The sequence below is a fragment of the Carica papaya genome, chromosome 8 (genome assembly GCF_054855325.1).
Source record: "Carica papaya isolate Zhongbai chromosome 8, ASM5485532v1, whole genome shotgun sequence".
NCBI lineage: Eukaryota > Viridiplantae > Streptophyta > Magnoliopsida > Brassicales > Caricaceae > Carica > Carica papaya.
The window spans coordinates 21,441,589-21,467,521 of NC_142316.1; the positions used below are offsets into that span (position 1 = coordinate 21,441,589).

Consider the following 25,933-nt stretch of genomic DNA (forward strand, 5'->3'; position numbering starts at 1 on the left):
TTTTTAGATAGGTCGTTCGACGTTATTCGCGACTGGAACTATGGTCCGCTGGTCTATACGCAAATGTGAGTCAAGACGCAGGGGCATTTTAATTGATATTAGAACGAGAAGGAGAGGTGAAGTTTGAACGCACTAGGAAAAAAATGACGGGAGGGGGAAGAAAGGAGAAGGAGTGTATGTATTTGTAGCGCGAAATTAAACAGTTGCTATCATACTAGCACTAATACACCGGATCCCATCAGAATTCCGCAGTTAAGTGTGCTTGGAAGAGAGTATTACTCGGATGGGTGACCTCCTGGGAAGTTCTCGTCTTGCACTCATTATTTTTTTCAGATGGGTCGTTCGACGTTACGCGCGACTGGAAGTATGGTCCGCTGGTTTATATGCAAATATGAGTTAAGTCGCAGGGGCATTTTAAATGATATTAGAACGAGAAGGAGAGGTGAGGTGTGAACGCACCAGGAAATAAATGACGGGAGGGGGAAGAAATGAGAAGGAGTGTATGTATTTGCAGCGTTAAATGAAACAGGTGCGATCACACCAGCACTAATTCACCGGATCCCATCAGAACTCCGCAGTTAAGTGTGCTTGGGCGAGAGTAGTACTCGAATGGGTGACCTCTTGGGAAGTCCTCGTGTTGCACCCATTTTTTTTTCAGATGGGTCGTTCGACATTACGCGTGAATGGATTTATGAACCGCTAGTTCATTCGCAAAGGTGAGTCACGGTACCAGGGCATTTTACTTGATATTAGAACGAGAAGGAGAGATGCAGAGGGCACGCACAAGGAAACAAATGACGGGAGGGGGAATGGAATGAGAAAAAGTGTATGTATTTGCAGTGCAGAATGAAACATGAGCGATCATACCAGCACTAATTAAACGGATTCTATAAGAACTCCGCAAGTTAAGGGTGCTTGGGCGAGAGTAGTACTAGCATGGGTGACCTCCTCCGAAGTCCATATCTTTCACCCATTTTCTTGGGAAGTCCTCATGTTGCACCCATTTTTTTGCAGATGATTCTTTCGACGTTACGCGCGACTTGAATTATGGTCCGCATGTTTATTCGCAAATGTGAGTCACGACACCGTGACATTTTACTTGATATTTGAACGAGAAGGGGAGGTGCAGTGCGCACGCACAGGAAACAAATGACGAGAGGGGGAAGAAAGGAGAAGGAGTGTTTGTATTTGCAGCGCGAAATTAAACAGGTGCGATCATACCATCACTAATGCACCGGATCCCATCAGAACTCTGCAGTTAAGTGTGCTTGGGCGAGACTAGTACTCGGATGCGTGACCTCATTGGAAGTCCTCGTGTCGCACTAATTTTTTTCAGACTGGTCGTTCGACGTTACGCGCGACTAGAACTATGGTCCGCTAGTTTATACGCAAATGTGAGCAAGAAGCAGGGGCATTTTAATCGATATTAGAACGAGAAGGAGAGGTGCAGTGTGAACGCACAAGGAAACAAATGATCGGAGGGGGAAGGGAAGGAGAAGAAGTGTATGTATTTTCAGCGCGAAATGAAACAGGTGCGATCATACCAGCACAAATGCACCGGATCTTTTCAGAACTTTGCAGTTAAGTGTGCTTTGGCGAAAGTAGTACAAGGATGGGTTACCTCCTGGGAAGTTCTCATGTTGCACCCATTTTCTTTTTCAGATGGGCAGTTCGACGTTACGCGTGACTGCAACTATGGTCTGCTAGTTTATACACAAATGTGAGTCAAGAAGCACGGGCATTTTAATCGATATTAGAACGTGAAGGAGAGGTGCAGTATGAACGCACAAGGAAACAAATGATGGGAGGGGAGAGGGAAGGAGAAGGAGTGTATGTATTTTCAGCATGAAATGAAACAGGTGCGATCATACCAGTACAAATGCACCGGATCCCATCAGAACTCCGCAGTTAAGTTGGTTTTGGTGAAAGTAGTACAAGGATGTGTTACCTCCTGAGAAGTTCTCGTGTTGCACCCATTTTTCTTTCAGATGGGTCGTTCGATGTTACGCACGACTGGAACTATAGTCCGCTGGTTTATACGCAAATGTGAGTCAAGACGCAGGGGCATTTTACTTGATATTTGAATGAGAACGGGAGGTGCAGTGCGCACGCACAAGGAAACAAATGACGGGAGGGGGAAGAAAGGAGAAGAAGTGTTTGTATTTGTAGCGCGAAATTAAACAGGTGCGATCTTACCAGCATTAATGCACCGGATCCCATCAGAACTCCGCAGTTAAGTGTGCTTGGGCGAGACTAGTACTCGAATGGGTGACCTCCTGGGAAGTCCTCGTTTCGCACCAATTTTTTTTCAGACGGGTCGTTCGACTTTACGCGCGACTAGAACTATGGTCTACTGGTTTATACACAAATGTGAGTGAAGAAGCAGGAATATTTTAATCGATATTAGAACGAGAAGGAGAGGTGCAGTGTGAACGCACAAGGAAACACACTATGGGAGGGGGGAGGGAAGGAGAAGGAGTGTATGTATTTTCAGCACAAAATTAAACAGGTGCGATCATACCAGCACAAATGCATCGGATCCCATCAGAACTCCGTAGTTAAGTGTGCTTGGGCGAGACCAGTACTCGGATGGGTGACCTTCTGGGAAGTCCTCGTTTCGCACCAATTTTTTTTCAGACGGGTCGTTCGACTTTACGCGCGACTAGAACTATGGTCTGCTGGTTTATACGCAAATGTGAGTCAAGAAGTAGGAACATTTTAATCGATATTAGAACGAGAAGAAGAGGTACAGTGTGAACGCACAAGGAAACACACTATGGGAGGGGGGAGGGAAGGAGAAGGAGTGTATGTATTTTCAGCACGAAATTAAACAGGTGCGATCATACTAGCACAAATGCATCGGATCCCATCAGAACTCCGCAGTTAAGTGTGCTTTGGCGAAAGTAGTACAAGGATGGGTTACCTCCTGGGAAGTTTTCGTGTTGCACCCATTTTTTTTTTCAAATGGGTCATTCGACGTTACGGGCGACTGGAACTATTGTCCGCTGGTTTATACGCAAATGTGAGTCAAGACGCAGGGCATTTTAATTGATATTAGAACGAGAAGGAGAGGTGCAGTGTGAACGCACAAGGAAACAAATGATGCGAGGGGGAAGGGAAGGATAAGGAGTGTATGTATTTTCAGCATGAAATGAAACAGGTGCGATCATACCAGCACAAATGCACTGGATCCCATCAGAACTCCGTAGTTAAGTTTGCTTTGGTGAAAGTAGTATAAGGATGTGTTACCTCCTGAGAAGTTCTCGTGTTGCACCTATTTTTCTTTTCAGATGGGTCGTTCGATGTTACGTGCGACTGGAACTATGGTCCGCTGGTTTATACGCAAATGTGAGTCAAGACGCATGGGCATTTAAATTGATATTACAACGAGAAGGAGAGGTGAAGTGTGAACGCACCAGGAAACAAATGACGGGAGGGGGAAGAAAGGAGAAGGAGTGTATGTACTTGCAGTGCGAATCTAAACAGGTGCGATCATACCAGCACTAATGCACTGGATCCCATCAGAACTCTGCAGTTAAGTGTGTTTGGGCGAAAGTAGTACTCCGATGGGTGACCTCCTGGGAAGTCCTCGTGTTGCACCCATTTTTTTCGGACGGGTCGTTCGACGTTACGCCCGAATGGAATTATGAACCGCTGGTTCATTCGCAAAGGTGAGTCACGGTGCCGGGGCATTATACTTGATATTAGAACGAGAAGGAGAGATGCAGAGTGCACGCACAAGGAAACAAATGACGGGAGGGGGGATGGAAGGAGAAAGAGTGTATGTGTTTGCAGCGAAGAATGAAACATGAGCGATCAAGTTAAGGGTGTTTGGGCGAGAGTAGTGCTAGGATTGGTGACCTCCTGCGAAGTCCTTATATTTCACCCATTTTCTTGGGAAGTTCTCGTGTTGCGCCCATTTTTTACAGATGATTTTTCTACATTACACGCTACTTGAATTATGGTCCGCAGGTTTATTCGCATATGTGAGTCACGGCGCCGTGACATTTTGCTTGATATTTGAACGAGAACGGGAGGTGCAGTGCGCACGCACAAGGAAACAAATGACGGGAGGGGGAAGAAAGAGAAGGAGTGTATGTATTTGCAGCGCGAAATTATACAGGTGCGATCATACTAGCACTAAAGCACCGGATCCCATCAGAACTCTGCAGTTAACTGTGCTTGGGCGAGAGTAGTACTCGGATGGGTGACCTATTCGGAAGTCCTCGTGTTGCACCCATTTTTTTTCGGATGGGTCGTTCGACATTACACGCGAAAGGAATTATGAACTGCTGGTTCATTCGCAAAGGTGAGTCACGGTGCCGGGGCATTTTACTTGTTATTAGAACGAGAAGGAGAGGTGAAGTGTGAACGCACCAGGAAAAAAATAACGGGAGGGGGAAGAAAGGAGAAGGAGTGTATGTATTTGCAGCACGAAATGAAATAGGTGCGATCATACTAGCACTAATGCATCGGATCCCATCAAAACTCCGCAGTTAAGGGTGCTTGGGCGAGAGTAGTACTAGGATAGATGACCTCCTGCGAAGTCCTTATATTTCACCCATTTTCTTGGGAAGTTCTCGTGTTGCACCCATTTGTTTTTCAGATGGGTCATTCGACGTTGCGAGCGGTTGGAACTATGGTCCGCTGGTTTATATGCAAATGTGAGTCAAGACGCAGGAGCATTTTAATTGATATTAGAACGAGAAGGAGAGGTGAAGTGTGAACGCACCAGGAAACAAATGACGGGAGGGGGAAGAAAGGAGAAAGAGTGTATGTATTTGCAGCGCAAATTGAAATAGGTGCAATCACACCAGCACTAATGCACCGGATCTCATTAGAACTCCGCAGTTAAGTGTACTTGGGCAAAAGTAGTACTCAGATGGGTGACCTCCTGGGAAGTCCTCGTGTTGCACCCATTTTTTTTCAGATGAGTTGTTCGACGTTACGCGCGAATAGAATTATGAACCGCTGGTTCATTCGCAATGGTGAGTCACGGTGCCGGGGCATTTTACTTGATATTAGAACGAGAAGTAGAGATGCAGAGTGCACGCACAAGGAAACAAATAACAGGAGGGGGGATGGACGGAAAGGAGTGCATGTATTTTCAGCACTAAATGAAACAGGTGTGATCATGCCAGCACAAATGCACCGGATTCTATCAGAACTCCGCAAGTTAAGGGGGCTTGGGCGAGAATAGTACTAGGATGGGTGACCTCATGCGAAGTCCTTATATTTCACCCATTTTCTTGGGAAGTACTCGTGTTGCACCAATTTTTTTACAGATGATTCTTTTGACATTACGCGCGACTTGAATTATGGTCTGCAGGTTTATTCGCAAATTGAGTCACGGCGCCGTGGCATTTTACTTGATATTTGAACGAGAACGGAAGGTGCAGTGCGCACGCACAAGGAAACGAATGACGGGAGGGGGAAGAAAGGAGAAGGAGTGTTTGTATTTGTAGCGCAAAATGAAATAGGTGCGAACACACTAGCACTAATGCATCGGATCCCATCAGAACTCCGCAGTTAAGTGTGCTTTGGCGAAAGTAGTACAAGGATGGGTTACCTCCTGGGAAGTTCTCGTCATGCACCCATTATTTTTTTCAGATGGGTCGTTCGACGTTACGCGCGACTGGAAGTATTGTCCCCTGGTTTATACGCAAATACGAGTTAAGTCGCAGGGGCATTTTAAATGATATTAGAACGAGAAGGAGAGGTGAGGTGTGAATGCACCAGGAAACAAACAACAGGAGGGGGAAGAAAGGAGAAGGAGTATATGTATTTGCAGCGCGAAATGAAAGAGATGCGATCACACCAGCACTAATTCACTGGATCCAATTAGAACTCCACAGTTAAGCGTGCTTGGGCGAGAGTAGTACTCGGATGGGTGACCTCTTGGGAAGTCCTCGTGTTGCACCCATTTTCTTTTTCAGATGGGCCATTCGACGTTACACGCGACTGGAACTATGGTCCACTAGTTTATACGCAAATGTGAGTCAAGACGCAGGGGCATTTTAATTGATATTAGAACGAGAAAGATAGGTGAAGTGTGAACGCACAAGGAAACAAATGATGGGGGGGGATGGAAGGAGAAGGAGTGTATGCATTTGCAGCGCAGAATGAAACATGAGCGATCATATCAGCACTAATGCAACGGATTCTATCAGAACTCCGTGGTTAAGGAAGTCCTCGTGTTGCACCCATTTTTTTTTCGGATGGGTCGTTCGACGTTACGCACGAATGGAATTATGAACCGCTGGTTCATTCGCAAAGGTGAGTCACGGTGCCGGAGTATTTTACTTGATATTAAAACGAGAAGGAGAGATGCAGAGTGCACGCACAAGGAAACAAATGACGGGAGGTGGGACGGAAGGAGAAAGAGTGTATGTATTTGCAGCGCAGAATGAAGCATGAGTGATTATACCAGAAGTAATGCAACAGATTCTATCAGAACTCCCCAAGTTAAGGTTGCTTGGGCGGGAGTAGTACTAGGGTGGGTGACCTCCTGCGAAGTCCTTATATTTCACCCATTTTATAAAGAAGTCCTCGTGTTGCACCAATTTTTTTGCAGATGATTCTTTCGACGTTACACACGACTTGAATTATGGTCTGCAGGTTTATTCGCAAATGTGAGTGACAGCACCGTGGCATTAAACTTGATATTTGAACGAGAACAGGAGGTGTAGTGCGCACGCAAAAGGAAACAAATAACGAGAATGGGAAGAAAGAAGGAGTGTATGTATTTGCAGCACGAAATTAAAGAGGTGCGATCATACCAGCACTAAAGCACCGGATCCCATTAGAACTCCGCAGTTAAGTGTGCTTGGGCAAGAGTAGTACTCGGATGGATGACCTCCTGGGAAGTCCTTGTGTCGCACCAATTTTTTTTCAGACAGGTCGTTCGACATTACGCGCAAATGGAATTATGAACCGCTGGTTCATTCGCAAAGGTGAGTCACAGTGCCATGGCATTTTACTTGATATTAGAACGAGAAGGAGAGATGAAGAGTGCACGCACAAGGAAACAAATGACAGGAGTGGGGATAGAAGGAGAAAGAGTGTATGTATTTGCAGCGCAGAATGAAACATGAGCGATCATACCAGCACTAATGCAACGGATTCTATCAGAACTCCGCAAGTTAAGGGTGCTTGGGCGAGAGTAGTACTAGGATGGGTGACCTCCAGCGAAGTCCTCGTGACGCACAATTTTTTTTTAGACGGGTCGTTCGACGTTACGCACAACTGGAACTATGGTCCGCTGATTTATACGCAAATGTGAGTCAAGAAGCAGGGGCATTTTAATCGATATTAGAACGAGAAGGAGAGGTGCAATGTGAATGCACAAGGAAACAAATGACAGGAGGGGGGAGGGAAGGAAAAGGAGTGTATGCATTTTCAGGAGGAAATAAAACATGTGTGATCATACCAGCACAAATGCACCGGATCCCATCAGAACTTCGCAGTTAATTGTGCTTTGGCGAAAGTAGTACAAGGATGGGTTACCTCCTGGGAAGTTTTTCGTGTTGCACCTACTTTTTTTTAGATGGGTCGTTCGACGTTACGCGCGACTGGAACTATGGTCCGCTGGTTTATATGCAAATTAGAGTCAAGATGTAGGGGAATTTTAATTGATATTAGAACGAGAAGGAGAGGTGAAGTGTGAACGCACCAGGAAACAAATGACGGGAGGGGGAAGAAAGGAGAAGGAGTGTATGTATTTGCAGCGGGAAATGGAACAGGTGCGATCATACCAGCACTAATGTACCAGATCTGAACTCCGCAGTTAAGTGTGTTTGGGCGAGAGTAGTACTCGGATGGGTGACCTCCTGGGAAGTTCTCGTGTTGCACCCATTTTTTTTCAGATGGGTCGTTCGACGTTACGCACGAATTGAATTATAAACCCCTGGTTCATTCGCAAAGGTGAGTCACGGTGCTAGGTCATTTTACTTGATTTTAGAACGAGAAGGAGAGATGCAGAGTGCACGCACAAGGAAACAAATGACGGGAGGGGGGATGGAAGGAGAAAGAGTGTATGTATTTGCAGCGCAAAATGGAACATGAGGGATCATACCAGCACTAATGCAACGGATTCTATCAGAACTACGCAGTTAAGGGTGCTTGGGCGAGAGTAGAACTAAGATGGCTGACCTCTTTCGAAGTACTTATATTTCACCCATTTTATTGGGAAGTCCTCGTGTTGCACACTTTTTTTTGCATATGATTCTTTCAATGTTACGCGCGACTTTAATTATGGTCCGCAGGTTTATTCGCAAATGTGAGTCACGGCGCCATGGCATTTTACTTGATATTAGAACGAGAACGGGAGGTGCAGTGAGCACGCACAAGGAAACAAATGACGGGAGGGGGAAGAAAGGAGAAGGAGTGTATGTATTTGCAGCGGGAAATTAAATAGGTGCGATCATACTAACACTAATGCACCGGATCCCATCAGTACTCTGCAGTTAAGTGTGCTTTGGCAAAAGTAGTACAAGGATGGGTTACCTCCTGGGAAGTTCTCGTGTTGCACCCATTTTTTTTTCAGATGGGTCATTCGACGTTACGCGCGACTGGAACTATGGTCCGCTGGTTTATACGCAAATGTGAGTTAAGACGCAGGGGCATTTTTACTGATATTAGAACGAGAAGGAGAGGTGAAGCGTGAACGCACCAGGAAACAAATTACGGGAGGGAGAAAAAAATAGAAGGAGTGTATTTATTTGCAGCGCGAAATGAAACAGGTACGATCATACCATCACTAATGCACCGATCCCATCAGAACTCCGCAGTTAAGTGTGCTTGGGCGAGAGTAGTACTCGGATGGGTGACTTCATAGGGAGTCCTCGTGTCGCACCAATTTTTTTTCAGACGGATCATTCGACGTTGCGCGCGACTAGAACTATGGTCCGCTGGTTTATACGCAAATGTGAGTCAAGATGCAGGGGCATTTTAATCGATATTAGAACGAGAAGGAGAGGTGCAGTGTGAACGCATAAGGAAACAAATGATGGGAGGGGGGAGAGAAGGAGAATGAGTGTATGCATTTTCAGCACGAAATGAAACAGGTGCGATTATACCAGCACAAATGCACCGGATCCCATCAGAACTCCGCAGTTAAGTGTGCTTTGGCGAAAGTAGTACAAGGATGGCTTACCTCCTGGGAAGTTCTCGTGTTGCACCCATTTTTTTTTCAGATGGGTCGTTCGACTTTACGCGCGACTGGAACTATGATCCGCTGGTTTATACGCAAATGTTAGTCAAGACGCAGGGGTATTTTAATTGATATTAGAACGAGAATGGGAGGTGAAGTTTGAACGCACTAGGAGACAAATGACGGGAGGGGAAGAAAGAACAAAGAGTGTATGTATTTGAATCGCGAAATTAAACAGGTGCGATCATACCAGCACTAATTCACTAGATCCCATCAGAACTCCGCAGTTAAGTTTACTTGGGTGAGAGTAGTACTCGGATGGGTGACCTCTTGGGAAGCCCTCGTGTCGCACCAATTTTTTTTCAGACGGGTTGTTCGACGTTATGCATCACTGGAACTATGGTCTGCTTGTTTATACGCAAATGTGAGTCAAGAAACAAGAGTATTTTAATCGATATTAGAACGAGAAGGAGAGGTGCAGTGTGAACGCACAAGGAAACAAATGATGGGAGGGGGGAGGGAAGGAGAAGGAGTGTATGTATTTTCAGCACGAAATGAAACAGGTGCGATCATACCAGCACAAATGCACCAGATCCCATCAGAACTCCGCAGTTAAGTGTGCTTTGGCGAAAGTAGTACAAGGATGAGTTACCTCCTGGTAAGTTCTCGTGTTGCACTCATTTTTCTTTTCAGATGGGTCGTTCGACGTTACGCACGACTAGAACTATGGTCCACTAGTTTATACGCAAATGTGAGTCAAGAAGCAGGGGTATATTAATCGATATTAGAACGAGAAGAAGAGGTGAAGTGTGAATGCACCAGGAAACAAATGACGGGAGAGGGAAGAAAGGAGAAGGAGTGTATGTATTTGAAGCGCTAAATGATACAGGTGTGATCATACCAGCACTAATGCACCGGTTTCCATCAGAACTCTGCAAATAAGTGTGCTTGGGCGAGAGTAGTACTCGGATGGGTGACCTCTTGGGAAGTCCTCGTGTTGCACCCATTTTTTTTCGGATGGGTCGTTCGACGTTACGCACGAATGGAATTATGAACCGCTGGTTCATTCGCAAAGGTGAGTCACGGTGCCGGAGCATTTTACTTGATATTAAAACGAAAAGGAGAGATGCAGAGTGCACGCACAAGGAAACAAATGACGGGAGGTGGGATGGAAGGAGAAAGAGTGTATATATTTGCAGCGCAGAATGAAACATGAGCGATCATACCAGAAGTAATGCAACGGATTCTATCAGAACTCCCCAAGTTAAGGTTGCTTGGGCGAGAGTAGTTCTAGGATGGGTGACCTGCTGCGAAGTGCTTACATTTCACCCATTTTCTTGGGATGTTCTCGTGTTGCACCCATTTTTTTGCAGATGATTCTTTCGACGTTGCGCGCGACTTGAATTATGTTTTGCAGGTTTATTCGCAAATGTGAGTCACGGCGCCGTGGCATTTTACTTGATATTTGAACGAAAACGGGAGTTGCAGTGCGCACGCATAAGGAAACAAATGACAGGAGGGGGAAGAAAGGAGAAGGAATGTATGTATTTGCAGTGCAAAATTAAACAGGTGCGATCATACCAGCACTAATGCACCGGATCCCATCAGAATTCCGCAATTAAGTGTGCTTGGGTGGGAGTAGTACTCGGATGGGTTACCTCCTGGGAAGTCCTCGTGTCGCACCAATTTTTTTTTCAGACAGGTCGTTCGACGTTACGCGCGACTGGAACTATGGTCCGCTGGTTTATACGCATTTGTGAGTCATCATGCAGGGGCATTTTAATCGATATTAAAACGAGAAGGAGAGGTGCAGTGTGAACGCACAAGGAAACAAATGATGGGAGGGGGGAGGGAAAGAGAAGGAGTGTATGTATTTTCAGCACGAAATGAAACAGGTGCAATCATACCAGCACAAATGCACCGGATCCCATCAGTACTCCATAGTTAATGTGCTTTGGAGAAAGTAGTACGAAGATGGGTTACCTCTTGGAAAGTTCTAGTGTTGCACCCATTTTTTTTTAAGATGGGTCGTTCGACGTTACGCACGACTAAAACTATGGTCCGCTGGTTTATACGCAAATGTGAGTCAAGACACTGGGCATTTTAATTGATATTAGAACGAGAAGGATAGGTGAAGTGTGAACGCACCAAGGAACAAATGACGGGAGGGGGAAGAAAGGAGAAGGAATGTATGGATTTGCAGCGTGAAAATAAGCAGGTGCGATCATACCAGCACTAATGCACTGGATCCCATCAGAACTTCGCAGTTAAGTGTGCTTTGACGAGATTAGTACTCGGATGGGTGTCCTCCTAGAAAGTCCTCTTGTTGCACCAATTTTTTTTCGGATGGGTCGTTTGACGTTACACGCGAATGAAATTATGAACCGCTGGTTAATTCACAAAGGTGAATCACGGTGTCGGGGTATTTTACTTAATATTAGAACGAGAAAGAGAGATGCAGAGTGCACGTACAAGGAAACAAATGACAGGAGGGGGAATTGAAGGAGAAAGAGTGTATGAATTTGCAGCGCAGAATGAAACATGAGCGATCATACCAGCACTAATGCAACGGATTCTATCAGAACTCCGCAAGTTATGGGTGCTTGGGCGAGAGTAGTACTCGGATGCGCGATCTCCTGGGAAGTCCTTATATTTCACCCATTTTCTTGGGAAGTACTCGTGTCGCACCAATTTTTTTTCAGACGGGTCGTTCGACATTGCGCACGACTGGAACTATGGTCTGCTGGTTTATACGCAAATGTGAGTCAAGATGGAGGGGCATTTTAATCAATATTAGAACGAGAAGGAGAGGTGCAGTGTGAACGCACAAGGAAATAAATGATGGGAGGGGGGAGGGAAGGAGAAGGAGTGTATGTATTTTTTGCATGAAATGAATCAGGTGCGATCATACCAGCACAAATGCACCGGATTCCATCAGAACTCCGCAGTTAAGTGTGCTTTGGCGAAAGTAGTACAAGGATGGGTTACCTCCTGAGAAGTTCTCGTGTTGCACCCTTTTTTTTTTCAGATGGGCCATTCGACGTTACGCGCGAATGGAACTATGGTCTGCTGGTTTATACGAAAATGTGAGTCAAGACGCAGGGGCATTTTAATTGATATTAGAACGAGAAAGAGAGGTGAAGTGTGAACGCAAAAGGAAACAAATGACGGGAGGGGGAAGAAAGGAGAAGGATTGTATGTATTTGCAGCGCGAAATGAAACAGGTGCGATCATACCAACACTAATACACCGGATCCCATCAGAACTCCGTAGTTAAGTGTGCTTGGGCGAGTGTAGTACTCGGATGGGCGATCTCCTGGGAAGTCCTCGTGTTGCACCCATTTTTAATCCGATGGGTCGTTCGACGTTACGCGCGAATGGAATTATGAACGGCTGGTTCATTCGCATAGGTGAGCCACGGTGCCGTGGCATTTTACTTGATATTAGAACGAGAAGGAGAGATGTCCGCACATGGAAACAAATGATGGGAGAGGGGATGGAAGGAGAAAGAGTGTATGTATTTGCAGCGCAAAATGAAACATGAGCGATCATACCAGCGTTAATGCAACAGATTCTATCAGAACTCCGCAGGTAATCGTACTTGGGCGAGAGTAGTACTAGGATGGGTGACCTCCTGCGAAGTCCTTGTATTTCACCCATTTTCTTGGGAAGTCCTCGTGGTGTACCCATTTTTTTGCAGAAGATTCATTCGACATTATGTGCGACTTGAATTATGGTTCGCAGGTTTGTTCGCAAATGTGAGTCACGGCGCCGTGGCATTTTACTTGATATTAGAACGAGAACAGGAGGTGCAGTGTGCACGCACAAGGAAATAAATGATGGGAGGGGGAAGAAAGGAGATGGAGTGTACGTATTTGCAGCGCGAAATTAAACAATTGCGATCATACTAGCACTAATGCACCGGATCCCATCAGAACTCCGCAATTAAGTGTGTTTGGGCGAGACTAGTACTCGGATGGGTGACCTCCTGGGAAGTCCTCGTGTCGCACCAATTTTTTTTCAGACGGGTGGTTCGACGTTACGCGCGACTGGAGCTATGGTCCGCTGGTTTATACGCAAATGTGAGTCAAGAAGTAGAGATATTTTAATTGATATTAGAACGAGAAGGAGAGGTGCAGTGTGAACGCACAAGGAAACAAATGATAGGAGGGGGGGAGGGAAGGAGAAGGAGTCTTTCTATTTTCAGCACGAAATGAAACAGGTGCGATGATACCAGCACAAATGCACCGGATCCCATCAGAACTCCGCAGTTAAGCGTGCTTTGGCAAAAGTAGTACAAGGAAGGGTTACCTCCTGGGAAGTTCTCGTGTTGCACGCATTTTTTTTCAGATGGGTTGTTCAACGTTACGCGCGATTGGAACTGTGGTTCTCTGGTTTATACGAAAATGTGAGTCAAGACATAGGGGCATTTTAATTGATATTAGAATGAGAAGGAGAGGTGAAGTGTGAACACTCCAGGAAACAAATGACGGGAGGGAGAAGAAAGGAGAAGGAGTGTTTGTATTTGTAGCGCGAAATGAAAGAGGTGCGATCATACTAGCACTTATGCACCGAATCCCATAAGAACTCCACAGTTAAGTGTGCTTGGGCGAGAGTAGTACTCGGATGGGTGACCTCCTCGGAAGTCCTCGTGTTGCACCAATTTTTTTTTGGGTGGGTTGTTCAACGTTACGCGCGAATGGAATTATGAACCGCTGGTTTATTCGCAAAGGTGAGTCACGTTGCCGGGGCATTTTACTTGATATTAGAACGAGAAGGAGAGATGCAGAGTGCACGCACAAGGAAACAAATGACGGGAGGGGGGATGGAACGAGAAAGAGTGTATGTATTTACAGCACAGAATGAAACATGAGCGATCATACCAGCACTAGTGCAACGGATTCTATCAGAACTCCGCAAGTTAGGGGTGCTTGGGCAGGAGTTATACTAGGATGGGTGACCTCCTGCGAAGTCCTTATATTTCACCCATTTTCTTGGGAAGTCCTTGTGTTGCAACCATTTTTTTGCAGATGATTCTTTCGACGTTACGCGCGACTTGAATTATGGTCCGCAGGTTTATTCACAAATGTGAGTCACGGCGTCGTGACATTTTACGTGATATTAGAACGAGAACGGGAGGTGCAGTGCGCACGCACAAGGAAACAAATGGCGGGAGGGGGAAGAAAGGAGAAGGAGTTTATGTATTTGCAGCGCGAATTGACATAGGTGCGATCATACCGGCTCTAATGCACCGGATCCCATCAGAACTCCGCAGTTAAGTGTGCTTGGGCGAGAGTACTACTCGGATGGGTGACCTCCTGGTAAGTCCTTGTGTTGCACCCATTTTTTTTCGGATGGGTCGTTCGACGTTTCGCGCGAATGGAATTATGAACCGCTGGTTCATTCGCAAAGGTGAGTCACGGTGCCGGGGCATTTTATTTGATATTAGAACAAGAAGGAGTGATGCAGAGTGCACACACAAGGAAACATATGACGGGAGAGGGGATGGAAGGAGAAAGAGTGTATGTATTTGCAGCGCAGAATGAAGCATGAGCGATCATACCAGCACTAATGCAACGGATTCTATCAGAACTCCGCAAGTTAAGGGTGCGTGGGCGAGAGTAGTACAAGGATGGGTGACCTCCTGCGAAGTCCTTATATTTCACCCATTTTTTTTCGGATGGGTCGTTCGACGTTTCGCGCGAATGGAATTATGAACCGCTGGTTCATTCGCAAAGGTGAGTCACGGTGCCGGGGCATTTTATTTGATATTAGAACAAGAAGGAGTGATGCAGAGTGCACACACAAGGAAACATATGACGGGAGAGGGGATGGAAGGAGAAAGAGTGTATGTATTTGCAGCGCAGAATGAAGCATGAGCGATCATACCAGCACTAATGCAACGGATTCTATCAGAACTCCGCAAATTAAGGGTGCGTGGGCGAGAGTAGTACAAGGATGGGTGACCTCCTGCGAAGTCCTTATATTTCACCCATTTTCTTGGGAAGTGCTCATGTTGCACCCATTTTTTTGCAGATGATTCTTTCGACGTTACGCACGACTTGAATTATGGTCAGCAGGTTTTTTCGCAAATGTGAGTCACGGCGCCGTTGCATTTTACTTGATATTAGAATGAGAACGGGAGGTGCAGTGCGCACGCACAAGGAAACAAATGACGGGAGGGGGAAGAAAGGAGAAGGAGTGTATGTATTTGCAGCGCAAAATTAAATTGGTGCCGTCATACCAGCACTAATGCACTGGATCCCTTCAGAACTCAGCAGTTAACTGTGCTTGGGCGAGAATAGTACTCGGATGGGCGACCTCCCGGGAAGTCCTCGTGTCGCACCAATTTTTTTCAGACGGGTCGTTCGACGTTACGCGCGACTGGAACTATGGTCCGCTTGTTTATACGCAAATGTGAGTAAAGAAGCTGGGGACTTTTAATCGATATTAGAATTAGAAGGAGAGGTGCAGTGTGAACGCACAAGGAAACAAATGATGGGAGGGGGAGGGAAGGAGAAGGAGTGTATGTATTTTCGGCACGAAATGAAACAGGTGCGATCATACCAGCACTAATGCAATGGATTCTATCAGAACTCCGCAGGTAAGGGTGTTTGGGCGAAAGTAGTACTCCGATGGGTTACCTCCTGGGAAGTTCTCGTGTCGCACCCATTTCTTTTTTTAGATGGGCCGTTCGACGTTAAGTGCGACTGGAACTATGGTCCGCTAGTTTATACGCAAATGTGAGTCAAGACGGAGGGGCATTTTAATTGATATTAGAATGAGAATTAGAGGTGAAGTGTGAACGCACCAGGAAACAAACGACGGGAGGGGGAAGGAAGGAAAAGGAGTGTATGTATTTGCAGCACAAATTTAAACAGGTGCCCTTATACCAGCACTAATGCACTGGATCCCATCAGAACTCCACACTTAAGTGTGCTTTGGCGAGAGTAGTACTCGAATGGGTGACCTCCTGGGAAGTTCTCGTGTTGCACCTATTTTTTTTCGGATGGGTCATTCGACACTACGCGTGAATGAAATTATGAACCGCTGGTTCATTCGCAAAGGTGAGTCACGGTGCCGAGGCATTTTACTTGATATTAGACCGAGAAGGAGAGATGAAAAGTGCAAGCACAAGGAAACAAATGACGGGAGGGGGAAGAAAGGAGAAGGAGTTTATGTATTTGCTGCACGAAATTAAATTGCTGCGATCATACCAGCACTAATGCACCGGTTCCCTTTAGAACTTCGTAGTTAAGTGTGCTTGGGCTAGAGTAGTACTCAGATGGGTGACCTGCTGGGAAGTCCTCGCGTCGCACTAATTTTTTTTCAGACAGGGTCGTTCGAAGTTACATGCGACTGGAATTAGGGTCCACTGGTTTATACACAAATGTGAGTCAAGAAGCTGGGGCATTTTAATCGATATTAGAATGAGAAGGAGAGGTGCAATGTGAACGCACAAGCAAACAAATGATGGGAGGGGGAGGGAAGGAGAAGGAGTGTATGTATTTTCAGCACGAAAAGAAACAGGTGCTATCATACCAGCACTAATGCACTGGATCCCATCAAAATTCCGTAGTTAAGGGTGCTTGGGCGAGAGTAGTAATAGGATGGGTGACGTCCTGCGAAGTCCTTATATTTTACCCATTTTCTTGGGAAGTCCTCGTGTTGCTCCAATTTTTTTGTAGATGATTCTTTCGAGGTTACGCGCGACTTGAATTATGGTCCGCAGGTTTATTCCCAAATGTGAGTCACGGCGCCGCGGCATTTTACTTGATATTAGAACGAGAACGATAGGTGTAGTGCGCACGCACAAGAAAACAAATGACGGGAGGGGGAAGAAAGGAGAAGGAGTGTATATATTTGTAGTGCGAAATTAAACAGTTGCGATCATACCAGCACTAATGCACCGGATCCCATCAGTACTCTGCAGTTAAGTGTGTTTGGGCAAGAGTAATAGTCGGATGGGTGACCTCCTGGGAAGTCCTCGTGTCGCACCAATTTTTTTTCAGACGGGTCGTTCGACGTTACGCGCGACTGGAACTATGGTCCACTGGTTTATACGCAAATGTGAGTCAAGGAGCAGGGGCATTTTAATCGATATTAGAACGAGAAGGAGAGGTGCAGTGTCAACGCACAAGGAAACAAATGATGGGAGGGGAGAGGAAAGGAGGAGTGTATGTATTTTCGGCACGAAATGAAACAGGTGCGATCACACCAGCACAAATGCACCGGATCCCATCATATATCCGTAGTTAATTGTGCTTTGGCGAAAGTAGTACAAGGATGGGTTACCTCCTGGGAAGTTCTCGTATTGCACCCTTTTTTTTTCAGATGGGTCGTTCGATGTTACGCGCGACTGGAACTATGGTCCGCTGGTTTATACGTAAATGTGAGTCATGACGCAGGGGCATTTTAATTGATATTAGAACGAGATGGTGAGGTGAAGTGTGAACGCACCAGGAAACAAATAACGGGAGGGGGAAGAAAGAATAGGAGTGTATGTATTTGCAGCGGATACCATAAGAACTCCGAAGTTAAGTGTGCTTGCGCGAGAGTAGTACTCGGATGGGTGACCTCCTGCAAAGTCCTCTTGTGGCACCCATTTTTTTTCGGATGGGTCATTCGACGTTACACGCGAATAGAATTATGAACCGCTGGTTCATTTGCAAAGGTGAGTCACAGTGCCTGGAAATTTTACTTGATATTAGAACGAGTAGGAGAGATGCAGAGTGCACGCACAAGGAAATAAATGACGGGAGGGGGGATTGAAGGAGAAAGAGTGTATGTTTTTGCAGCGCAGAATGAAACGTGAGCGAACATACCAGCACTAATGCAACGGATTCTATCAGAACTCCGCAGTTAAGAATGCTTGGGCGAGAGTAGTACTAGGATGGGTGACCTCCTGCGAATTCCTTATATTTCACCCATTTTCTTGGGAAGTGATCGTGTTGCACCCATTTTTTTGCAGATGATTCTTTCGACGTTACGCAAGACTTGAATTAAGGTCCGCAGGTTTATACGCAAATTTGAGTAACGGCGTCGTGGCATTTTACTTGATATTTGAACGAGAACGGGAGGTGCAGTGCGCACGCACAAGGAAACAAATGACGGGAGGGGGAAGAAATGAGAGGGGGTGTATGTATTTGCAGCGCGAAATTAGACAGATGCGATGATACCAGCACTAATGCACTGGATCGCATCAGAACTCCGTAGTTAAGTGTGCTTGGGCGAGAGTAGTACTCGGATGGGTGACCTCCTGGGAAGTCCTCGTGTCCCACCAATTTTCTTTCAGACGATTCGTTCGACGTTACACGCGACTGGAATTTTGGTCCGCTGGTTTATAGGCAAATGTGAGTAAAAAAGCAGGGGCATTTTAATCGATATTAGAACGAGAATGAGAGGTACAGTGTGAATGCACAAGGAAACAAATGATGGGGGGGGAGGGAAAGAGAATGAGTCTATGTATTTTCAGCCGGAAATGAAACAGGTGCGATCATACCAGCAAAAATGCACCGGATCCCATCAGAACTCCGTAGTTAAGTGTGCTTTGGCGAAAGTAGTACAAGGATGGGTTACCTCCTAGGGAAGTTCTCGTGTTGCATCCATTTTCTTTTTCAGACGGGTCGTTCGACGTTACGCCTGAGTGGAAATATGGTCCGCTGGTTTATACGCAAATGTGAGTCAAGACGCAGGAGCATTTTAATTGATATTAGAAAGAGAAGGAAAGGTGAAGTGTGAACGCACCAGGAAACAAATGACGGGAGGGGGAAGAAAGGAGGAGTGTATGTATTAGCAGCACGAAATGAAACAGGTGCGATCATACCAGCACTAATGCACTGGATCCTATCAGAACTCTGCAGTTAAGTTTGCTTGGGCGAGAGTATTACTCGGATGGGTGACCTCCTGGGAAGTCCTCGTGATGCACCTATTTTTTTTCGGATGGGTCGTTCGACGTTACGTGCGAATAGAATTATGAACCGCTAGTTCATTCGCAAAGGTGAGTCACGGTGTCGGGGCATTTTACTAGATATTAGAACGAGAATGAGAGATACAGAGTGCACGCACAAGGAAACAAATTACGGGAGGGGTGATGGAAGGAGAAAGAGTGTTTGTATTTGTAGCGCAGAATGAAACTTGAGCGATCATACCACCACTAATGCAACAGATTCTATCAGAACTCCGCAAGTTAAGGGTGCTTGGGCGAAAGTAGTACTAGGATGGGTGACCTGCTGCGAAGTCCTTATATTTCACCCATTTTCTTGGGAAGTTCTCGTGTTGCACCTATTTTTTTGCAGATGATTCTTTTGACGTTACGCGCGACATTAGTTATGGTCCGCAAGTTTATTCACAAATTTGAGTCACGGCGCCGTGGTATTTTACTTGATATTAGAACGAGAACGGGAGGTGCAGTGCGCACGCACAAGGAAACAAATGACGGGTGGGGGAAGAAAGGAGAAGGAGTGTATGTATTTGCAGCGTGAAATTAAACAGTTGCGATCATGCCAGCACTAATGCACCGGATCCCATCAAAACTCTGCAGTTAAGTGTGCTTGGGCGAGAGTAGTACTCGGATGGGTGACCTATTGAGAAGTCCTTGTGTTGCACCCATTTTTTTTCCGATGGGTCGTTCGACGTTACGCGCGAATAGAATTATGATCCGCTGGTTTATTCGCAAAGGTAAGTCACGGTGCCGGGGCATTTTACTTGATATTAGAACGAGAATCAGAGATGTCCGCACAAGGAAACAAATGACGGGAGGGGGGATGGAAGGAGAATGAGTGTATGTATTTGCAGTGCAGAATGAAACATGAGCAATCATACCAGAACTAATTCAATGGATTCTATCAGAACTCCGCAAGTTAAGGGTGCTTGGGCAAGAGTAGTACTAGGATAGGTGACCTCCTTCGAAGTCCTTATATTTCACCCATTTTCTTGGGAAGTCCTAGTGTTGCACGCATTTTTTTTGCAGATGATTCTTTCGACGTTATGCGCGACTTAAATTATGATCCGCAGGTTTAATCGCAAATGTGAGTCACGGCGCCGTGGAATTTTACTTGATATTTGAATGAGAACGGGAGGTGCAGTGCGCACGCACAGGGAAACAAATGATCTGAGGGGGAAGAAAGGAGAAGGAGTGTTTGTATTTGCAGCGCGAAATTAAACAGGCGTGATCATACCAGCACCAATGCACCGGATGCCATTAGAACTCCGCAGTTAAGTGTGCTTGGGCGAGAGTAGTACTCGGATGGGTGTCCTCCTGTGAAGTCCTCGTGTCACACCAATTTATTTTCAGACGGGTCGTTCGACGTTACGCGCGACTGGAGCTATGGTCTTCTAGTTTATACGTAAATGTGAGTCAAGAAGAAGGGACATTTTAATCGATATTAGAACGAGAAAGAGAGGTGCAGTGTGAACGCACAAATAAACAAATGATGGGAGGGGGCGGGAAGGAGAAGGAGTGTATGTATTTTCAGCACGAAATGAAACAGGTGCGATCAAACCAGCCCAAAGGAACCGGATCCCATCAGAACTCTACAGTTAAGTGTACTTTGGCGAAAGTAGTACAAGGATGGGTTACCTCCTGGGAAGTTCTCGTTTTGCACAAATTTTTTTTTTCAGATGGGTCGTTCGACATTACGCGCGACTGGAACTATGGTCTGCTGGTTTATACGCAAATGTGAGTCAAGACGCAGGGGCATTTTAATTGATTTTAGAACGAGAAGGAGAGGTGAAGTGTGAATGCACCAGGAAACAAATGACGGGAGGGGGAAGAAAGGAGAAGGAGTGTATGTATTTGCAGCGCGAAATGAAACAAGTGCGATCATGTCAGCACTAATGCACCGAATCCCATCAGAACTACGCAGTTAAGTGTGCTTGGGCGAGAGTAGTACTCGAATGGGTGACCTCCCTAGAAGTCCTCGTGTTGCACCCATTTTTTTTATGCGTCGTTCGACGTTATGCACGAATGGAATTATGAACCGCTGGTTCATTCGCAAAAGTGAGTCATGGTGCCGGTGCATTTTACTTGATATTAGAACGAGAAGGAGAGATGCAGAGTGCACGCACAAGGAAATAAATGACGGGAGGGGGGATGGAAGGAGAAAGAGTGTATGTATTTGCAGCACAAAGCGAAACATGAGCGATCATACCTGAACAAATGCAACAGATTCTATCAGAACTCCGCGGTTAAGGGTGCTTGGGCGAGAGTAGTACTAGATGGGTGACCTCCTGCGAAGTCCTTATATTTCACCCATTTTCTTCGGAAGTTCTCGTGATTCACCCATTTTCTTGTAAATGATTCTTTCAACAGTACGCGCGACTTGAATTATGGTCCGCAAGTTTATTCACTAATGTGAGTCACGACGCCGTGACATTTTACTTGATATTAGAACGAGAACAAGAGGTGCATTGCGCATGCACAAGGAAATAAATGACGGGAGGGGGAAGAAAAGAGGAGTGTATGTATTTGCAGCGCGAAATTAAACAGGTGCGATCATACCAGCACTAATGCACCGGATCCCATCTGAACTCCGCAGTTAAGTGTGCGTGGGTGAGAGTAGTACTTGGATGGGTGACCTCCTGGGAAGTCCTCGTGTCGCACCAATTTTTTTTCAGACGGGTCGTTTAACGTTTGGCGCGACTAGAACTATGGTCCGCTGGTTTATACGCAAATGTGAGTCATGAAGCAGGGGCATTTTAATCGATATTAGAACGAGAAGGAGAGGTGCAGTGTGAACGCACCAGGAAACAAATGACGGGAGGGGGAAGAAAGGAGAAGGAGTGTATGTATTTGCAGCGCGAAATGAAACAGGTGCAATCACGCTAGCACTAATGCACCAGATTTGAACTCCGCTGTTAAGTGTGCTTGGGCGAGAGTAGTACTCGGATGGGTGACCTCCTGGGAAGTCCTCATCTTGCACCATTTTTTTTCGGATGGGTCGTTCGATGTTACGCGCGAATGGAATTATGAACCGCTGGTTCATTCGCAAAGGTGACTCACGGTGCCAGGGCATTTTACTTGATATTAGAACGAGAATGAGAGATGCAGAGTGCACGCACAAGGAAACAAATGACGGGAGGGGGGATGGAAGGAGAAAGAGTGTATGTATTTGCAGCGCAGAATGAAACATGAGGGATCATACCAGCACTAATGCAACGGATTCTATCAGAACTCCGCAGTTAAAGGTGCTTGGGCGAGAGTAGTTCTAGGATGGGTGACCTCCTGCGAAGTCCTTAAATTTCACCCATTTTCTTGGGAAGTCCTCGTGTTGCCTCAATTTTTTTGCAGATGATTCTTTCTACGTTACACACGACTTGAATTATGGTCCGCAGGTTTATTCACAATTTTTTGTCACGGCGCCATGGCATTTTCCTTGATATTATAAAGTGAACGGGAGGGGGAAGAAAGGAGAATGAGAGTATGTATTTGCAGCGCGAAATTAAATAGGTGCGATCATACCAGCACTAATGCAACGGATCCCATTAGAACTCCGCAGTTAAGTGTGCTTGGGCGAGACTAGTACTCGGATGGGTGACCTCTTGGGAAGTCCTCGTGTCGCACCAATTTTTTTTCAGACGGGTCGTTCGAGGTAACGCGCGACTGGAACTATGGTCCGCTGGTTTATACGCAAATGTGAGTCAAGAAGCAGGGGCATTTTAATTGATATTAGAACGAGAAGGAGAGGTGCAGTGTGAGTGCACAAGGAAACAAATGATGGGAGGGGGGAGGGAAGGAGAAGGAGTGTATGTATTTTCAGCACGAAATGAAACAGGTGCGATCATACCAACGTAAATGCACCGGATCCCATCAGAACTCTGCAGTTAAGTGTGCTTTGGCGAAAGTAGTAAAAGGATGGGTTACCACCTGGGAAGCTCTCGTGTTGCACCCATTTTTTTTTCAGATGGGTTGTTCGACGTTACGCGCGACTGGAACTATGATCCGCTGGTTTATACGAATATGTGAGTCAAGACGCAAGGGTATTTTAATTGATATTAGAACGAGAAGGAGATGTGAAGTGTGAACGCACCAAGAAACAATTGACGGAAGGGGGAAGAAAGGAGAAGGAGTGTATGTATTTACAGTGCGAAATGAGACGGTTGCTATCATATCGGCACTAATGCATCAGATCCTATCAGAACTCTGTAGTTAAGTGTGCTTGGGCGAGAGTAGTACTCGGATAGGTGACCTCCTCAGAAGTCCTCGTGTTGCGCCCATTTTTTTTCGGATGGGTCGTTCGACGTTACGCGCGAATGGAATTATGAACCACTGGTTCATTCGCAAAGGTGTGTCACGGTGCCGGTGCATTTTACTTGATATTAGAATGAGAAGGAGAGATGCAGAGTGCACGCACAAGGAAACAAATGACGGGAGGGGGGATGCATGGAGAAAGAGTGTATGTATTTGCAGCGCAGAATGAAACATGAGGGATCATACTAGCATTAATGCAACAGATTCTATCAAAACTCCGCAGTTAAGGGTGCTTGGGCGAGAGTAGTACTAGGATGGGTGACCTCCTGCGAAGTCCTTATATTACAACCATTTTCTTGGGAAGTCCTCGTGTTGCACCCATTTTTTTACAGATGATTCTTTCGACGTTACGCGCAACTTGAATTATGGTCCGCAGGTTTATTCGCAAATATGGGTCACGGCACCATGGCATTTTACTTGATATTATAATGAGAACGGGAGGAGCAGTGCGCACGCACAAGGAAATAAATGACGCGAGGGGGAAGAAAGGAGAAGGAGTGTTTGTATTTGCAGCGCAAAATTAAACAGGTGCAATCATACCAGCACTTATGCACCGGATCCCATAAAGACTCCGCAGTTGAGTGTGCTTGGGCGAGAGTAGTACTCGGATGGGTGACCTCTTGGGAAGTCCTCGTATTGCGCCCATTTTTTTTCGGATGGGTCATTCGACGTTACGCGGGAATGGAATTATGAATTGCTTGTTCATTCGCAAAGGTGAGTCACGGTGCTGGGGTATTTTACTTGATATTAGAACGAGAAGGAGAGATGCAGAGTGCACGCACAATGAAACAAATGAAGGGAGGTGGGATGGAAGGAGAAAGAGTGTATGTATTTGTAGCGCAGAATGAAACATGAGCGATCATACCAGCACTAATGCAACGGATTCTTTCAAAACTCCACAAGTTAAGGGTGCTTGGGCAAGAGTAGTACTAGGATGGGTGACCTCCTGCGAAGTCCTCGTGATTCACCAATTTTTTTTAGACGGGTCGTTCGACGTTACGCACGACTAGAACTATGGTCCGCTGGTTTATACACAAATATGAGTCAAAAAGCAGGGGCATTGTAATCGATATTCGAACGAGAATGAGAGGTCCAGTGTGAACGCACAAGGAAACAAATGACGGGAGGGGGGAGGAAAGGGGAAGGACTGTATGTATTTTCAGCATGAAATGAAACAGGTGCGATCATACCAGCACAAATGCATCGGATCCCATCAGAACTCCGCAGTTAAGTGTGCTTTTGTGAAAGTAGTACAAGGATGGGTTACCTCCTGGGAAGTTCTCGTGTTGCACCCATTTTTTTTTCAGGTGGGTCGTTTGACGTTTCGCGCGACTGGAACTATGGTCCGTTGGTTTATACGCAAATGTGTCTCAAGAAGTAGGGGCATTTTAATCAATATTAGAACGAGAAGAAGAGGTGCAGTGTGAACACACAAGGAAACAAATGATCGGAGGGGGGAGAGTAGTACAAATGCATCAGATCCCATCAGAACTCCGCAGTTAAGGGTGCTTGGGCGAGAGGAGTACTAGGATGGGTGACCTCCTGCGAAGTCCTTATATTTCATTCGTTTTCATGGGAAGTACTCGTGTTGCACCCATTTTTGTGCAGATGATTCTTTCGATGTTACGCGCGACTTGAATTATGGTCCGCAGGTTTATTCGCAAATATGAGTCACGATGCCGTTGCATTTTACTTGATATTAGAACGAGAACGGGAGATGCAGTGCGCACGCACAAGGAAACAAATGACAGGAGTGGGAAGAAAGGAGAAGGAGTATATGTATTTGCAGCGCGAAATTAAACAGGTGCGATCGTACCAGCACTAATGCAACGGATTTTATCAGAACTCCGCAGTTAAGGATGCTTGGGCAAGAGCAGTACTAGGATGGGTGACCTCCCGCGAAGTCCTTATATTTCACCCATTTTCTTGGGAAGTCCTCGTGTTGCACCCAATTTCTTGCAGATGATTCTTTTGACGTTACGCGCGACTTGAATTATGGTCTGCAGGTTTATTCGCTAATGTGAGTCACGGCACCGTGGTATTTTACTTGATATTAGAACGAGAACGGGAGGTGCAATGCGCACGCACAAGGAAACAAATGACGGGAGGGGGAAGAAAGGAGATGGAGTGTATGTATTTGTAGCGCGAAATGAAACAGGTGCGATCATGCCAGCACTAATGCACCAGATCCCATAAGAACTCCGCAGTTAAGTGTGCTTGGGCGAGAGTAGTACTTGGATGGCTGTACTCCTCGAAGTCCTCGTGTTGCACCCATTTTTTTCGGATGGGTCGTTCAACGTTACGCGCAAATGGAATTATGAACCGCTGGTTCATTTGCAAATGTGAGTCACGGTACCGGGGCATTTTACTTGATATTAGAATGAGAAGGAGCGATGCAGTGTGCACGCACAAGGAACCAAATGATGGGAGGGGGGATGGAAGGAGAAAGAGTGTATGTATTTGCAGCGCAGAATGAAACATTAGCGATCATATCAGAACTAATGCAACAGATTCTATCATAACTCCGTAAG

The 25,933-nt window shown here is 46.0% G+C and overlaps 4 non-coding genes and 46 pseudogenes across 4 annotated transcripts; all 50 read left to right on the top strand.

Moving 5' to 3' along the window:
• Positions 1 to 201: 201 nt before the first annotated feature.
• Positions 202 to 320, top strand: LOC148251882 (5S ribosomal RNA; annotated as a pseudogene).
• A 207-nt stretch (positions 321 to 527) lies between these two features.
• Positions 528 to 646, top strand: LOC148251883 (5S ribosomal RNA; annotated as a pseudogene).
• A 561-nt stretch (positions 647 to 1,207) lies between these two features.
• On the top strand, positions 1,208 to 1,326 carry LOC148251884 (5S ribosomal RNA; annotated as a pseudogene).
• Positions 1,327 to 1,530: 204 nt separating this feature from the next.
• Positions 1,531 to 1,649, top strand: LOC148251885 (5S ribosomal RNA; annotated as a pseudogene).
• Positions 1,650 to 2,182: 533 nt separating this feature from the next.
• LOC148251886 (5S ribosomal RNA) lies at positions 2,183 to 2,301 on the top strand (annotated as a pseudogene).
• Positions 2,302 to 2,507: 206 nt separating this feature from the next.
• On the top strand, positions 2,508 to 2,626 carry LOC148251887 (5S ribosomal RNA). The gene has a single exon (XR_015815523.1). It is a non-coding gene; the product is annotated as a 5S ribosomal RNA (ribosomal RNA).
• Positions 2,627 to 2,832: 206 nt separating this feature from the next.
• Positions 2,833 to 2,951, top strand: LOC148251888 (5S ribosomal RNA; annotated as a pseudogene).
• A 207-nt stretch (positions 2,952 to 3,158) lies between these two features.
• On the top strand, positions 3,159 to 3,277 carry LOC148251889 (5S ribosomal RNA; annotated as a pseudogene).
• Positions 3,278 to 3,484: 207 nt separating this feature from the next.
• On the top strand, positions 3,485 to 3,603 carry LOC148251890 (5S ribosomal RNA; annotated as a pseudogene).
• A 518-nt stretch (positions 3,604 to 4,121) lies between these two features.
• Positions 4,122 to 4,240, top strand: LOC148251891 (5S ribosomal RNA; annotated as a pseudogene).
• A 560-nt stretch (positions 4,241 to 4,800) lies between these two features.
• Positions 4,801 to 4,919, top strand: LOC148251892 (5S ribosomal RNA; annotated as a pseudogene).
• Positions 4,920 to 5,478: 559 nt separating this feature from the next.
• LOC148251893 (5S ribosomal RNA) lies at positions 5,479 to 5,597 on the top strand (annotated as a pseudogene).
• Positions 5,598 to 5,804: 207 nt separating this feature from the next.
• On the top strand, positions 5,805 to 5,923 carry LOC148251894 (5S ribosomal RNA; annotated as a pseudogene).
• An 842-nt stretch (positions 5,924 to 6,765) lies between these two features.
• Positions 6,766 to 6,884, top strand: LOC148251895 (5S ribosomal RNA). Its single transcript, XR_015814289.1, has one exon. It is a non-coding gene; the product is annotated as a 5S ribosomal RNA (ribosomal RNA).
• A 206-nt stretch (positions 6,885 to 7,090) lies between these two features.
• On the top strand, positions 7,091 to 7,210 carry LOC148251896 (5S ribosomal RNA; annotated as a pseudogene).
• Positions 7,211 to 7,415: 205 nt separating this feature from the next.
• LOC148251897 (5S ribosomal RNA) lies at positions 7,416 to 7,535 on the top strand (annotated as a pseudogene).
• Positions 7,536 to 7,740: 205 nt separating this feature from the next.
• Positions 7,741 to 7,854, top strand: LOC148251898 (5S ribosomal RNA; annotated as a pseudogene).
• A 560-nt stretch (positions 7,855 to 8,414) lies between these two features.
• Positions 8,415 to 8,533, top strand: LOC148251899 (5S ribosomal RNA; annotated as a pseudogene).
• Positions 8,534 to 8,739: 206 nt separating this feature from the next.
• LOC148251900 (5S ribosomal RNA) lies at positions 8,740 to 8,857 on the top strand (annotated as a pseudogene).
• A 206-nt stretch (positions 8,858 to 9,063) lies between these two features.
• Positions 9,064 to 9,182, top strand: LOC148251901 (5S ribosomal RNA; annotated as a pseudogene).
• Positions 9,183 to 9,387: 205 nt separating this feature from the next.
• On the top strand, positions 9,388 to 9,506 carry LOC148251902 (5S ribosomal RNA; annotated as a pseudogene).
• Positions 9,507 to 9,712: 206 nt separating this feature from the next.
• On the top strand, positions 9,713 to 9,831 carry LOC148251903 (5S ribosomal RNA; annotated as a pseudogene).
• Positions 9,832 to 10,038: 207 nt separating this feature from the next.
• On the top strand, positions 10,039 to 10,157 carry LOC148251904 (5S ribosomal RNA; annotated as a pseudogene).
• Positions 10,158 to 10,718: 561 nt separating this feature from the next.
• Positions 10,719 to 10,837, top strand: LOC148251905 (5S ribosomal RNA; annotated as a pseudogene).
• Positions 10,838 to 11,367: 530 nt separating this feature from the next.
• Positions 11,368 to 11,486, top strand: LOC148251906 (5S ribosomal RNA; annotated as a pseudogene).
• A 562-nt stretch (positions 11,487 to 12,048) lies between these two features.
• Positions 12,049 to 12,167, top strand: LOC148251907 (5S ribosomal RNA; annotated as a pseudogene).
• A 206-nt stretch (positions 12,168 to 12,373) lies between these two features.
• LOC148251908 (5S ribosomal RNA) lies at positions 12,374 to 12,492 on the top strand (annotated as a pseudogene).
• Positions 12,493 to 13,045: 553 nt separating this feature from the next.
• LOC148251909 (5S ribosomal RNA) lies at positions 13,046 to 13,164 on the top strand (annotated as a pseudogene).
• A 207-nt stretch (positions 13,165 to 13,371) lies between these two features.
• LOC148251910 (5S ribosomal RNA) lies at positions 13,372 to 13,490 on the top strand (annotated as a pseudogene).
• A 205-nt stretch (positions 13,491 to 13,695) lies between these two features.
• On the top strand, positions 13,696 to 13,814 carry LOC148251911 (5S ribosomal RNA; annotated as a pseudogene).
• Positions 13,815 to 14,375: 561 nt separating this feature from the next.
• LOC148251912 (5S ribosomal RNA) lies at positions 14,376 to 14,494 on the top strand (annotated as a pseudogene).
• An 887-nt stretch (positions 14,495 to 15,381) lies between these two features.
• Positions 15,382 to 15,500, top strand: LOC148251913 (5S ribosomal RNA; annotated as a pseudogene).
• A 204-nt stretch (positions 15,501 to 15,704) lies between these two features.
• Positions 15,705 to 15,823, top strand: LOC148251914 (5S ribosomal RNA; annotated as a pseudogene).
• A 207-nt stretch (positions 15,824 to 16,030) lies between these two features.
• Positions 16,031 to 16,149, top strand: LOC148251915 (5S ribosomal RNA; annotated as a pseudogene).
• A 205-nt stretch (positions 16,150 to 16,354) lies between these two features.
• On the top strand, positions 16,355 to 16,473 carry LOC148251916 (5S ribosomal RNA; annotated as a pseudogene).
• Positions 16,474 to 17,033: 560 nt separating this feature from the next.
• LOC148251917 (5S ribosomal RNA) lies at positions 17,034 to 17,152 on the top strand (annotated as a pseudogene).
• A 203-nt stretch (positions 17,153 to 17,355) lies between these two features.
• Positions 17,356 to 17,474, top strand: LOC148251918 (5S ribosomal RNA; annotated as a pseudogene).
• An 842-nt stretch (positions 17,475 to 18,316) lies between these two features.
• Positions 18,317 to 18,435, top strand: LOC148251919 (5S ribosomal RNA; annotated as a pseudogene).
• Positions 18,436 to 18,639: 204 nt separating this feature from the next.
• Positions 18,640 to 18,759, top strand: LOC148251920 (5S ribosomal RNA; annotated as a pseudogene).
• A 204-nt stretch (positions 18,760 to 18,963) lies between these two features.
• LOC148251921 (5S ribosomal RNA) lies at positions 18,964 to 19,082 on the top strand (annotated as a pseudogene).
• Positions 19,083 to 19,643: 561 nt separating this feature from the next.
• Positions 19,644 to 19,762, top strand: LOC148251922 (5S ribosomal RNA; annotated as a pseudogene).
• A 555-nt stretch (positions 19,763 to 20,317) lies between these two features.
• On the top strand, positions 20,318 to 20,436 carry LOC148251923 (5S ribosomal RNA; annotated as a pseudogene).
• A 531-nt stretch (positions 20,437 to 20,967) lies between these two features.
• LOC148251924 (5S ribosomal RNA) lies at positions 20,968 to 21,086 on the top strand (annotated as a pseudogene).
• Positions 21,087 to 21,639: 553 nt separating this feature from the next.
• Positions 21,640 to 21,758, top strand: LOC148251925 (5S ribosomal RNA). The gene has a single exon (XR_015814461.1). It is a non-coding gene; the product is annotated as a 5S ribosomal RNA (ribosomal RNA).
• Positions 21,759 to 22,599: 841 nt separating this feature from the next.
• On the top strand, positions 22,600 to 22,718 carry LOC148251926 (5S ribosomal RNA). The gene has a single exon (XR_015815537.1). It is a non-coding gene; the product is annotated as a 5S ribosomal RNA (ribosomal RNA).
• Positions 22,719 to 22,924: 206 nt separating this feature from the next.
• On the top strand, positions 22,925 to 23,043 carry LOC148251927 (5S ribosomal RNA; annotated as a pseudogene).
• A 206-nt stretch (positions 23,044 to 23,249) lies between these two features.
• LOC148251928 (5S ribosomal RNA) lies at positions 23,250 to 23,368 on the top strand (annotated as a pseudogene).
• A 560-nt stretch (positions 23,369 to 23,928) lies between these two features.
• On the top strand, positions 23,929 to 24,047 carry LOC148251929 (5S ribosomal RNA; annotated as a pseudogene).
• A 531-nt stretch (positions 24,048 to 24,578) lies between these two features.
• LOC148251930 (5S ribosomal RNA) lies at positions 24,579 to 24,697 on the top strand (annotated as a pseudogene).
• Positions 24,698 to 25,558: 861 nt separating this feature from the next.
• LOC148251931 (5S ribosomal RNA) lies at positions 25,559 to 25,676 on the top strand (annotated as a pseudogene).
• The last annotated feature ends 257 nt before the right edge of the window (positions 25,677 to 25,933 follow it).